General features: G+C 44.5%; 1 long non-coding RNA gene across 2 annotated transcripts in view; it reads right to left on the bottom strand.

The window, feature by feature from the left end:
• LOC146346838 (uncharacterized) overlaps positions 1-5,652 on the bottom strand; it is a 44,433-nt gene extending 38,781 nt beyond the window's left edge. For both annotated transcript variants that reach the window (XR_014790086.1, XR_014790087.1), the window contains exons 1-2: positions 5,451-5,652; positions 5,033-5,114 (exon numbers count right to left, since the gene is read on the bottom strand). This is a non-coding gene — a long non-coding RNA (uncharacterized LOC146346838). The remainder of the gene's footprint in view (positions 1-5,032; positions 5,115-5,450) is intronic.
• Positions 5,653-13,076: the final 7,424 nt, after the last annotated feature.

Raw genomic sequence — 13,076 nt, 5'->3', positions numbered from 1 at the left:
TGTCCACCTTTTCTGAATGCTTGTAGAAAACTGATTGCAACTCATCATCTAAGAGCTGGGGTGATTTCACCCATCATTACCTTGTAAGGAACAATCCATGCAAACCCAGTACTCCAGTCCACAAGATTAACTTCCAGATTACAGGAGATCCCTGTGGAAGACACACACACACCCCGCGCGCGCGCCTTCTGCCCTCTTCACTTTGGAATAAGTACATTGTCTCTCTTTTTTTCAGATTCTGCTCTCGCTCTCACTCTCAATCTCTTGCTCTCTCTCTCTCTCTCTCTCTCTCTCTCTCTCACTCTCTCTCCCTCTCCCCTTCCTAATGTTAGAAACTGTGTCCCAGCAGGCCAGATTATTTAAAATTTGGTCTCTGTCTCCAACCCAGTTAGGCCTCTTGTGTTTCTCTCCAGTATCAGTCTCTCTTCCCACAACCTCCCAATGCATAGCACTCCATGCCTCCCTCGGTCCTCCATCCCCAAACCTCACTGCAGAATTAACCAAATAGCTGCTGGTCACATTCAAATGCCGCACATGTACTTATTACTTATGTTTCTGTAATAAACCGTGTGTTCGATTATTCTGAACTTTGACTTGCCTCTTTGCTTTCATTTCTTTATTTCTTTATTTATTTTAAAATTCAATAAACCATGCCTTTACCAAGAAATGGATTCCAATCCAAATTCAGATCTTCAATACAGTGTTAAAATTGCATAGAACTTTAAAAACAATACCATAAAATTGAGAGGAAAACCCCAAAACACAAAATATTTGAAACACCTAGGCAAACGCAAAGGTTTTAACCCAGTACCAAAAGGAATACACTGTCAGTGCTAGGTGTGCTTCCCTTAGGAGAGCATTCCAGACTCAGGGTGCCAACACAGAGAAGGTCTTCTCTTTTGTACATTCATAATATGCTTCTCCTATAGATAGAACACAGTGAAGGGCCTCTTCTGATTGTCATAATGCATGGGCAGGTTGGTATAGGATAAGACACTCCTTGAGATATTAAGGATCCACAGCATCTTGAATTCAACAAGTATAGTTCCTTCAGAACTGATGTAACATGACTCCATCTTGATAAACCAGCCAGTAATGGGGAAACAGACCGCCCCACACACACACACCCCTAAATCCAAGTAGTAAAATAGTAAAATGCAGATTACAAACCAATATAGACTGTAATAATGTAATGATAGAACATAATATAGCAGCCATTACATTATGGGTGATGAGGGTGGGGGATTTCTGTGGCAACCTGCTTTGGTGGACTAAAAAGGTCAAATTTAATTTGTTCTGACCCTTTTAGCACTCCATAGTGGCTTTGGAATGCTAAAAGGGTCACATTTAGCTTCAGAGCCAGCTAAATTAGGCCCTTTTAGCATTCTATAATGCTAAAGCCACTTTTTCTTTTTTCTTTTAAAGAAAAACTCCAATTTTTTCCCCACCACCACTGATGGGGCTGGCAGGGGCGATATATTTCCTACTCTGTCTTATGACAATAAACACAAGAACCTCTGCTTCTTCCTGTCTCTCACCCAGGAAGCAAACCCACACTCCACACCCCTCTCTCACCCAAGAAGACAAATATAAATGGACCCATATAAAAATTATGTAGAACTCATGGACAATTAACAACAGTCCTGGCTGAATCTATTCAACTCAGTTGATTCTATTCTGCTGCACTTCCTACACTCCAGTCTACTCCACACAGTGGCTAATGCTTAGCTGGTAGATAGTTGATAGATATCAACAGGAAAGTGTCTCCCACAGGGGTGGGCAGCATGCAGTCCACAGACCACATGTGCCCCACCGACGTGGCCTTTTTTGTGACCCCACTGCCACCGCCACGCACCCAAATTTGCCACCAAAATGTGGCAGCACAGCAGCAAAATGCAGCAATTTCTCTTTAAGGTGCACAAGGAGCATGCACCTTGTTTTAAAGAAAAATCATGCTCTCTGGAGGCTTCCTGGTCTATTTTGGAGGGAAAGCTCACCCTCCCCTAGTCCACATGCTCTCAGGTGCTCTGCCCAGTGTGCCTTTTCATCTCCCAAGATCCAACCATGATGGGCCATCCTGAAATCCCCCCAACCCTGGAGAGATGTCCTGAGAAATTCCTCTCAGCTGCATACCCCAAGTCTTGCTGTGCTCATGTTAATTTGGATGCATGTGCATGATTAGACAGATATGTGAAGTAACAATAGTATAAAATGAGACAGTACAAATCTATTTCTATCCCCCCACCCCACCCCACCCCACCCCGGCACTCTGTGCATACAAATGTAAAATCATAATAGGACTAACATTATTTGCATTTATGGCTGATATATGTCACCATAAACTCAACATTAAAAAAACTAAGATCATGGCATCTGGCCCCATCACTTCCTGGCATATAGAAGGGGGAGAAATGGAAGCAGTGACAGATTTTATTTTTTGGGGCTCCAAGATCACTGCAGACGGTGACTGTAGACATGAAATTAAAAGACGCTTGCTCCTTGGGAGGAAAGCTATGGCAAACCTAGACAGCATAGTAAGAAGCAGAGACATCACCTTGCCAACAAAGGTTCGTATAATCAAAGCTATGGTTTTCCCAGTAGTAACGTATGGCTGTGAGAGCTGGACTGTAAGGAAGGCCGAGCGCCGAAGAATTGATGCATTCGAACTGTGGTGCGGGAGAAGACTCTTACGAGTCCCCTGGACTGCAAGGAGGTCAAATCAGTTAATCCTAAAGGAAATCAACCCTGACTGCTCATTGGAAGGACAGATACTGAAGCTGAAGCGCAAATATTTTGGCCACCTAATGCGAAGAGAAAACTCCCTGGAAAAGACCCTGATGCTGGGAAAGATTGAAGGCAAAAGGAGAAGGGGATGGCAAAGGATGAGATGGCTAGATAGCATCACCGATGCACTGAATATGAACTTGAGCACACTCTGGGAGAGAGCGGAGGACAGGAAGGCCTGGCGTGCTATGGTCCATGGGGTCACAAAGAGTCGGACACAACTTAACGACTGAACAACAACAAATATATCACCATAGTGCTGCTGACTTCAATATAAATACACTAATTTGAACAAAATAAAGATACCTTTGTCCTTAACTGCATGTTCCTATGCTCAGAATACTTCCTAGGCTTTTTCAACAAGCCTGTTACATTATCTATTTCATCTATCAACCAGCAAATTATTTTCCCCTGCAACTACAGTGTATCATTGAGTGCTACATTCACCCTCACTTTAAATGCAACATGAAATGAGTCCCCATTACTCTTATTATAAAATTATTCAACAGCTTCACAGCCTTTGTTTTATAAATGTACTTTTCTCTCTCTCTTTCATTCAGAGTTTCTTCTAGTTCGTCTTATCTGTTCAAGGTCAGAACACCTCTGTACTGTAACATTCATAATGAACATTGCTACCTCCTTGTAAAACAACTTCATTATTAATTATCCATAAACTGTGACTGTGCATGTGTGTTCATAAGCTCATAAATTACAGTTTTTAGAATCATGCCAAGAAAGAAAGAAAGAAAGTTCATAAGCTAGTTATCAAAGCACTCTCCAGATGCTAATCTTATTGACAGGGAAAGTGTTTCCACTACCTAACTGAACTGGGCTCCAAGGCCCAATTCATACATTACCTAGGCAATGTGATAACTATTAAACAAATTTCACATGGTGAAATCCACATCAGTATATAAGGGTTATAGTTCATATAGTTCACTTCGATCACACAATTATCTCTGTGGCAGTAGGCCTACTGGGGATGTAGTTCTCAGGGGACTCACTCCCAGCTCAGATCGTCTGCGCTTCTAGGGCAACCTTCACCAACCTGGTGCCCTCCAGATGTTTTAGATTACAACTTCCAGAATTCTTTATCTTTAGCTATGCTGGCTGTGGCTGATAGGAGTTGAAATCCAAAATATAGGAACATAAGAAGCTACCTTATACTGACTCAGACCATTGGTCCATCTAGCCCACTATTGTCGACGCTGAATGGCAGCAGCTCTCCAGGGCTTCAGGCAGGAGTTTTTCCATCCCTATCTGAAGATGCTGGGGATTGAACCTGGGACCTTTTGCATGCAAGGAATGTGCTCTGCTACTGAGCCACAGCCCCTCAAGCAACTGGAGGGCACTTGGTTGGAGAGGCTGCTCTATGTCCTCAGCGTTTCACTTGAGAAGATAGGTTCTGGATTTAGGCCACCCCAGGAGTTTCTGGGGGCACCAGGCTTGATGGGTGCTATCTACTCAAGAATCCACTCAACAGCTGAAGCAAATAATACAAAACAGTTCATCTCTACCTTCAAAAGTTGGCAGCATTGACCTGCATGGCCAGTAACTTCTTCTTGTTTTTGATTATTTCAGGGCCCTTTTTTTCTTTCCTTCTATCTTTTTTTCTTTTTAATTGAATTTTCAAACTAACAATTAATAGTGACACATTTATGTACACCACATATGAGTCAATTTCTTTACAGTCTTTCTGATCACTCAGGAACTCTATTTAGTACAAGCAAAATTATCTGATAAAATTATCACTTATCCTAATAGATCATGCCATAGAGTTCTGTGTGTCTCAGGAGGTTGTGGTGCATTTTCTCAGTATCAGCAAATTCAATAAATGGATACCATATTCCATAAAAAGTGTCAATTTCTACTTGGCCTCTTTGTACCTGAAGAAGCTTAATGAGTTTCTCCATTAGTGCAAGGTTCCAAATTTTCTGTTTCCAAATGATAAGAGAAAGTTCATTTGCTGATTTTCATTTGGCAGCTATGACCAACCTGGCTGCTGTCCAGAAAAATGTCTGGAATTCTTTATGTCTTATTTATGTATTAGAGTCCATATAAAGATATAGTAGTCCCAGTTTTGCACATAGTGTTGTATCTTGTGTGACCTCACTGGAGAAAGCAAAGACCTGGACCCAGCACCTTTCCACCAATGGGCAATCCCATCACATATGCAGGCGTCTCCACACCTCCAACACCTAGGTGCACATTACAATTAAAATAGTTCTGCTTTACTGGCATAACATACCATCTGTGCCGCGTCTTCAATGTATTTTCTTTCACTGTATGTGACACGACCCAGTCAATAAACGGTGTACATGTGAGTGGTTCTGAAAAAACAGAGGGAGCAACTTTCAGCTGAAAACTGGCACAGAGCCCCAATCTTGATTGGGAGCACATTCCATCTTGTTTATTAAATACATGACTAACTTCACATATAGTTTGTCCCTCTCCTGAAACAGGATTTCAACCTCTGTATCAGGCCTATGGTTTCACATGGAAGCAGTGCAACAAAAAAGACAAGAAGAACCAATTTGGTTACACAAAACAACAATTTATTCAGCGTTACAAAAAACGGTTCCATTCTAAGGGACTTTTTCCCCTTAGCTTTTCACATAATGTCACAAGAATATGCTTGTCTTCAGTCACAAAGAAATAATTCATACCTGAGCTCAGTATCCCAGTCACTGGTAAGATATGCTTGTGTCTTCTCTGTATACATATCAGGAGTCTAATTGCAATAGAAAAAAGCAATCTGATGTGACAAGCTTGCCTATGCTGTTGAAAGCAGCATCGAACCTGGTAGTCAAACCATATATTTCACTGCAAATATTTCTGAGCAAACTGTCTGCAAGTAGAACTGACAATCAAGCTACTGGAAAGTGTACACACTGTAATTATCTCTGCTCCCAGACTTACTGTAAAAAAAAAAAAAAAAAAAAGGCTGCTTCAGAGGTGCAAGGTATAGATTTCAAGTAAAATTAGTACTCAAGGAAAACTGGCAGCCCTAGCAACAGAAACCCATTCTGTGTATTCAGGCACTGTGAATTCACCGCACACTCTTCCCTTCAGTGCTTCCAGACCTCTAGACTCCTGCTCCGTCTCTCCCCTTGGACCAGGAGAAGCCCTTCTTTAGGCTTGCCAGGGAACTGAGCATAATCCTGGCTAATGAACATGTTACATTACCAACTGCTGTATGGAGCCAAGTGCAACATCATCTTCCTGAGCCCCATCAGATTTCTTCAACATAAGCTACTGAGTGTGCTCAATTATAATGGCGCACACTCAGTGCTGCAAAATGAAGCATGCTCAGTCTCTCCCTTTGTAGTCAGTGCCCTTACTTTGTCCATACTGCTACCAGAAAAAAAGTTATCTTCATTCCAAAACAGCAACAGGAGTTAGGTGATGTCATCCATGTGATTGGCCTGTTACTGGAGTCACCTGTGGTGAGGGGCAGGTGACCTTTTACTTCTCTGTTTCAAGACTGTGCTATAGCTGAGGCTGTGCCTGCATTTCATGGGGTAGAGGAGGTAGGGCTAGCATCAAGAGCAGGCACACCTGAGCACCTGCCAAGGGCCCACAGTCCAGCAAGGGCCCATTGACAAGAGCCCCCTGGACTTGCTCCTCCTTTTCACCATTGCAGCCTGGTTGTTACCTGCCTCTCGCTCTGGCCAGGCAGATCAAGGTGAGAGTTCTACTCCTGTTTCAGATCTTGCTCATTCAACATGGCAAGGTCTGAACTGAGGCCAGAGGGGGAGGCAGAGGGGCAGCACACCTGAAGACAGAGGGGCCAGCGTGCACAGCCCCAACCCTTTGCCCATTTAAAGCCCCCATGAATTCAGGTGAACACCTAACAGGCTTATGTTGTGCCATGAACTGGACTATTTCTGTCATGAGTCATCCTACAAACCAGAGGTGTTGAACCACAACCCTATGGGCCAAATCCTGCCCACTTGGGATTCCAATCCAATCCTCTGGGATTTCCCAGCTGGCCACACACCCTTAACCTGGCCACATACCATTTCCCCTGACCACCAATCATTTGGTAGTTTCCTGTCTTTGGCACATTTTTCCCCATTTTAAAAGGCTGGAATGCCTCTCCTGATGCTTAGTCAGGTCAGAGTTTTAAGCTAAAATATGCTGGTGGTTTTAGTAACTTGGATCCTAGTCCCTTTGCCTTTGGACCTGCCCACCACTAGAATGTAGCCTCCCAGAGCTTCATCGGAATTGGATTTGGCCCTTGGGCTGGAAGAGGTTCAATACCCTTGCTATAAGCCCTAGACTTCATATAATTTGCACTTGAATAACCTTCATATCTGTTGCTTCCATACATTTTTCATTCAAGCTCATTTAAGGAGCCATGCAATATTTGGCCAACGGTGCACAATTGCAGGGGTGAGGGGCAGCCTAAGATGCTGCTATAAGCTACATCCTTCTTCACCTAGTGTCAGGGCTGTTTCTGAGCGCAGGGAGTGGGATAGCAGTTCAGATTCTGAAGGAGAACCGCCAGACATGGGGGAGGTGTTTTCCCAGGCTAGTCCAGATATGAGTAGGCCGGCTTCCAGGTTACAAACGTCCAACGGGCTGAGGAGGAGCATCCCTCTTCACACACCCCACCCCCATGAGAGGCAGTGAACAGGAGGAGGAGTAGTCTGGGGATTATGACCTAATAGACACCAGACGCAGGCGGAGAGCAAAGAGAGAGAAGGCCAGGGTGGAGCTTAGTCTACCTGATTGGCCTTGCGTGAAAAGCTGCGCTTAGAGGTCTCACAAGAAGAGAGGGACCTCCCCATTTAAGTTAGGCTAGTCAGACTGCCTCCCTCTTCAAAGGGCAGGCAACTCTCGTAACTTCCTTTTGAATCCCCTGAAGGCATTCATTTGTAGACTCAGAGTCACTGAGAATTTGCATCTGTATGACCCTGTGAAGTAATGGATTAAAAGCTGTAGACTGAAGCCTCTCATCTGTGTATGTTTTGGGCTTAGAAGTAGGGATGTACGAATTACTTACCTGCCATTCTGGCAAGGGGGGGACCATGGGGGGGGAGGCGATCCACCCCTCCCCCTGGAATCCTCGCCAGCCAATATGGCAATGATGGCTGGCTCCGAAGCCCCAGCGATACAGCCGCCATTGCCGTATCGCTGGCTGGACTGATGTACTGTGGACGCAAATGGCGTCCAGCGTAGCGGACACCATTTGCGTCCCTGCTAAATAATAACCTTGCAACGCCCAACTATGGGTTTAATTACAGTTGAAATTGACATGGTGCCTATAGCTACATCCCTCTTCACCTAGTTGTACAACGCTCTAAGTGCAGGAACACCAAATTTTATCCCTGCTGCAGCATTGCCTGGCAAGGCTGATTTTTGGTAGTACAAAAGATCAGCAAATTGTTAACGATTTAATATACTCTTAGAGCACAGTCCTATGCATGTTTAGACAGAAGAAAGTCCTACAACTCCCAGCATTCCCCAGCCAGCTGTGCTTCTGTCTAAACGTGCATAGGATTGCACCCTTATTGCTGTGTCTTTACTCATAGGGGGAGTGGGGGCACTTGTGAGATTTTCTGCCCCAAATGTCTGCCAAAATAACTGGGCTCGCTTTGGGTAATATGGAGGCTGATGGGGGGATGACGTAATGTTTTCTGTTCTGCCTTCAACTAGCCCAGCCACCTCTTCTGCCTCAGCATCTCAGAGCTTCTTAAAGTGCCAGGCCCCATCTCTAGACAAAACTCAGGCAAGCCTAACTCCTGAAGATGAGGTTCAAAGGTCCACCTAACCCAAGTCCTGGTCCTTGGTGAGTGGTTTCTAGGATTTTCTGACCTCCTGTATAAGAACTAGACATAACACCAGGGTTGGCCCAAGACACTTTGCTGCCTGAGACAAAGAACAAGATGGCACCATTTCCCGTTCCATGTACACAAGCTGATCGGACTGTTTCTTCAACTCTGACAATGGAACAGCACCCTCCACAGCCCCTGAAGGCAACAGGTTAGCTTAGGGAGCACAGGGCAGGCCTCTTGCCACTCAGCTCTGTCCTCCAACACCTTGCTGCTGTCTCCCAGCATCTGCCAGCTAAGGCGACCACTTCTGTCTGCCTAATAGTAGGGTGGGCCCTGCGTAACGTTGCAAGCCCTTCACCCAATTTCATGCAACCGACAACGTCATCTGGCTCTTTGGATGCTGTGAGCCCACTTTTGCTGTCTGGACTGCCAGTCTGGGAAGCACTTTCTCTTCTGCATTGTGTGTTTGTGTAGGTGTGCAAGAGGTAGAGAAGGGATGGGGTGGTACAGAGAGAGAAAGAGCTATACAATCCCACAGTGCTGAAAACCCCACCCATATACCTTTAGCTCTGCCCATTTTAGATTTGGCCCCACCCACCATTGGATACAGCTCTACCCATTATTGGCTGTGGTCCCCAGCTGACTTTTCCTATGGATCTGTAGCAGCCATATCAGGGGTCAGACTAAGTAGCCTCATGCAGTCTCATGCTTCATGTTCTTGCTGAGCTCTTTCTCCCTTGAATATATTGTTGTAAGCTGACGAGACACAGGAATTCCTTATCTTGTCAAAGGTCATACAGTTGTATATCTTGTTCTCTGCTGTTCTCTTCTGTTCTCTCCTTATCATGGCTACCCTATAACCCAGTTCTTGTATTATAAACAATAGTGCTAAGAGAAGAAATGTTAAGGATTGCAACCCCATGCGGGAGGGGGAGGAGGAGCCGTTTCATATGTGTCACAATGTCTGTAAAACCAATGTGCTAATGTAAATCGGGGCTTCTGGCTCTTTGGAAACGATTCCAGCCTTAAGCCCGCGCGTTAAATAAAGAATCTCTTTTTCCTTCACTCCGTGGTCTCTCTGACTCTGGGTTCTGCAACATAAATGGTGCCGTGACTCGGATGTGGCAGGCTCTGAGCCAGACAGGTGGCAGTTGCCTGCTCTTGATCGCCGCACCAGGAGGACGAGCTCGGCGCATGCCTCCCTTTCTTGGCGCCACCGACCTTTTTGTCGAGTGAATGGGAGAAAGCCTGCACCGGGATCGCCCAAACGGCAGCGAGCAGCAAGAGAACCTTGGGAAGCGGAGGAAGGAACTTGAGCCCTGCCTGTATCGCAGCTGCAATTGAGTTGAAACCCACATTAGAAGCCTTCAGGAGAAAGGCAAGTATATGGGAAAAAGAGGGCCCCGCCTTTAGGGAGAAAGGCCACTGGGCAGAAAAAAAGAGGGCCCCGCCTTATGAAGAAGGTCAGTGTTGGTGGTATACGTATACAAAAGAACCTACTCCTTGCGGGTAGAAGGGGGGCCTGATCACACCCCCGAGTGGGCGCCAGTACCTAGCACGCCAGTACTCAGTAGGAAGCTGAGGAAGCTGGGGAAGCCGTTTTCCGCTCTGGTAAAAAGTGGGAAAAGTGGGTGGCAGGGACATATGGATGTAGTGGAGAGATTGATGATTGTGTGAGTGGCTACTGAGGTTTCTGACGCATACCGTTGACCGTCCGGGTGCCCAGGCCAATAGCAAAGTGCGTGGTGTGAAAAATCCTCTTGTGTCGGCCAGTGAGACCCCTTACTCACTGACCAATTCCCATTCCCTAATTGTGTCTGTCTTCAATTTAGGAGGGAGGCTATGGGTGGTGGGGGAAGCAAACCTTGCACCCCCTTGAGATGTATGTCAAACAAAGAAGGAAAAAGGTTTTTTTTAAAAAAGATTCAGAATAGAGAGAGAAAACAGCAAAAAGCTCAAGGTCGAGCTGAGAGAAAAAAAAAAAAAACAAGATCTGAGGCTGTTAATTAGAAAAATGTTGCAGGACAGTCTGGCTTTTAACAAAGCGTGGGAGCGTGAGAGTGTAAGGCCGAAGAAGTAGCTGTTAGCCTAGTGTGCTGAGAGGGGGGGGCAGGAAAATTGCCCACAACGTTCTGAGTTGTGCAACATCATCACCTCGCCTAATTGAGATAAAATCCCTAAGAAATGGAAACTGAAAATGAAGACTCAGAAGATGAAGGCAAAATAGAAAATAAAGGTGAAGAATCAGCCCCCAGAGCACAGGCTAGACCCCTCTTCGAGTGAAAAGTGTGCCATAAGACTGTCCCAAAGCAGAATGAAGCGGAAAGACCATGTTGAAGATCTCTGTCAAGGTAACCGTGTTTAGCTTTGAACTGTGTTAAAATTGAATAGAGCCTGTAGCTACTGACCATCAGCTATATGATTTCTGAAGAGCGTAACCATTAAGCTTTTGCCGTGGGATTCCCTGCAATGAAGAAATCTCACTGATTTGAGTGTCCAGTGTTACACTGCCTAAGTGTGTGTGCTAAAGAGACCGAGAAACCAGACAGCATGTTCCTGGCCAAGCCAAAATCACGCTACTGCCATGCTCCTGAAAGCTGCAATAAACTGTGTAAGCTGGGAGACCCAACCTGATTGAGAAGAAAAGAAGATATTGGAGCAACTGTCTTAAAAAACAATGAGATCTGTGTAGCTGGCTGGCTGACACTGTCAGTGATGTTACAACTTTAAATTAAGACTGTTTTCCTGTTTGAGACCCCAGTGAAGAAAGCTAACCCGAGTTATTTGTTGCCCGTGCCAAAGCAAGAATTTGGTGGCCCTGTACCTCATCGTGTCCTGTTTTGAGCTTGGGATTTACAAATACAAACAAACTGAGAAGCTTGCCTTTGAAGTCCTGCAAATCACCCCAGCGCCTCCCCGAAGATTAATGGCTGCCTGAAAAATGCAAGTATAAGGCGATGCCCATCACCCCCCAGCGTCCTGAGTTTCGGCACTCAGTGTTTCAGTGCTTTCGTGTACCAGGTTAGAAGAGAAAAAAAAAAGAGTAAATTTTTAAAATGTCTGTGAGAGAACCTGACAGAAGTAAAATAAAATTTACAGAGGAGTTGCCCAAGTTAAAGTGTCATGGCTAGAGAGCTGAGCTGTGCCGCTCTGTTTAAACAGAAGCCTTGCTAAAAAGTTAAAGGCCCTTGTCTGTCAGAAGGGGTGTAGGGCCACACTTCCCCTTTTTAAACTGATGCAAAAGTAGAGAGCCTTTGCTGGAAACATCGCATCTTCATTGCCCAGAGCCTTCTCTGTTTGCCTCCATCATCATCTGGGCTTTTTAGAGACACTCTGCACATGAACTAAAATTTTAAATTGTCACAAACTTGCCATGGACAGTGCTGTGAAGCTTTTGATAAACTTGAACTCTCATCGCTGTGGACCATGTGTCTGTGTTTGTAGTCAGCTCAGTGTACAGCAGGCTGAGTTTGATCTATAACTTTTAGATTTCCTTCTGCCAGAACTCATGCAGCATAGAGTTGCCAATGCAAAAATGGTGACCTAGAACTCTGCGTGTGTGGGTATGCCCGTCCCTTGATTTTGATGAGCCCTGAGCTTTCAGCCAGAAGAGCAGTATAATTGCTGGATCTGCTCCATCATGCCTTACCATGCAAGAAGTGTTTTCCATTCATTGTGTTAAATTGCAGAAAAAGTTTGTTGTATATATTTTATGATTTCTTAGATATCATAAAGTATATGTGATATTTGCAGATTAGTGTTAGTTGCAACTCCAAATGATACTAAGTGTGGTTCCCAATGGATGACGAAGAGAAAAGACAAAAGCAAGTAGAAAAGAAGGAATAGAGAAAGTAGAAGACAGATAGAAAAAAGAAGAAAGAAAAGGCAAGAGGCAAAGAAAAAAAAAATTGTAAAAAAAGAAGCGTGGCCATAGTTGCCCCCATGGTAAATTAAAAGCAGCTGATTGTGCCTGGAGCTTATTACCTGGGGTAAAGTAGCCACAATAATGTAATAGTTCTTTAAAATGAAGAAAATGTAACTAGAAGGAGAAGAAGAGCCTATCCCAAATGTGTGTCAGTGGGACTAGTGTAAGGCAGAAAAGTTTAAGTAAGTTTAACTTGAAAAAGACAAATAAAGAGACAAGGCTGGTGCATGGAGCAGAAAGTTTTATATAAAAAGTTTGAAACATGATCTGCAATACAGGCAGATCAGCAAAGAAAAAGAAAGCAAAAGAAAGAGAAAAAATTTGTCTTCCCATGCTAATAAATAAAAAGTGTTATCAAGCACTTTGGGAAGCGAAGTTGTTTACAGGAAGCTGTGCCTGAGAACCAAACACTTCTAGCCTATGCTGAAAATGCTTGCTAGTGTTATGGGTAACATGTATGGTATAAAACCCATTTAGCGCAATAGCTCGTGGTTCAGAGAAGCTGTCTGATCCAACCATTAAGTACGCCTGTGTGCTGTAAGTTACCCAATAAAGTCTCCTTGTAAGTAACCCCCCCTGCTGGAATC

Source organism: Heloderma suspectum, chromosome 4 (genome assembly GCF_057233095.1).
Source record: "Heloderma suspectum isolate Gila_16-S chromosome 4, 16-S_ref, whole genome shotgun sequence".
Lineage (NCBI taxonomy): Eukaryota > Metazoa > Chordata > Lepidosauria > Squamata > Helodermatidae > Heloderma > Heloderma suspectum.
Note: the sequence above shows the minus strand (reverse complement) of the source record. Positions and strands in the feature narration are given on the sequence as shown.